The sequence below is a fragment of the Orcinus orca genome, chromosome X, assembly GCF_937001465.1.
Source record: "Orcinus orca chromosome X, mOrcOrc1.1, whole genome shotgun sequence".
Taxonomy (NCBI): Eukaryota; Metazoa; Chordata; class Mammalia; order Artiodactyla; family Delphinidae; genus Orcinus; species Orcinus orca.
In genome coordinates, this window is record NC_064580.1 from 13910809 (window position 1) to 13911513 (window position 705).

At 41.4% G+C, this 705-nt stretch overlaps 1 non-coding gene across 1 annotated transcript; it reads left to right on the top strand.

Annotated features, from left to right (window-relative positions):
• Positions 1-236: 236 nt before the first annotated feature.
• Positions 237-309, top strand: TRNAW-CCA (transfer RNA tryptophan (anticodon CCA)). The gene has a single exon. It is a non-coding gene; the product is annotated as a tRNA-Trp (tRNA).
• The last annotated feature ends 396 nt before the right edge of the window (positions 310-705 follow it).

Sequence of the window (705 nt, forward strand, 5' to 3'; positions counted from 1 at the left end):
ATTAAAATCTTTCAAATAAATAAATAGGGAAAGGGATTGACAATAAAACTGACTACTGGGAGAATGCATTAAGTGGATACATTTAAGAAAACCTTTATAATGGTTTATCCCCACCAATGTTATACAGTTTTAATAGTGATTAGATTATATGTAATTCTAATTTTTGCAGAATTGTTTGATGGACATTCAGTCATAACATTAATCGAAATAAGCTTTAAGAATTGGATGTAGGGACTTCCCTGGTGGTCCAGTTGGGCAAGACTCCTGCTCCCAATGCAGGGGGCCCAGGTTCGATCCCTGGTCAGGGAACTAGATCCTGCATGCTGCACCTTAGATCCCACAGGCCACAACTAAGACCAGGCACAGCCAAAATGAATAAATATATTTTTTAAAAAAGTTGTATTTAATATTTTGTTATTTAAATGACGTCTCAAACCACTGCAGATATGAAAACACAGTGGGGAACGTCCAGGCCAATTTCTGCACAAAAGCTTGACATGTAAGAGGTAAGCGGAAAAGCAAAGCCTCAAGCTGATTTAGTCCTTTGGCTCCTAATAACTAACACAAACACTTGCCCTCAATTCCAAGACCATTCCAGTCCAGGTGAACTGAGCCGGAGCCCCGGGCACAGAGAAAGGGGGACTTGTGGTAGGTAGGAGTGGAACTTGCCTGTCCCTCCCTTGCCCTAAACCACCGTCACCAAAC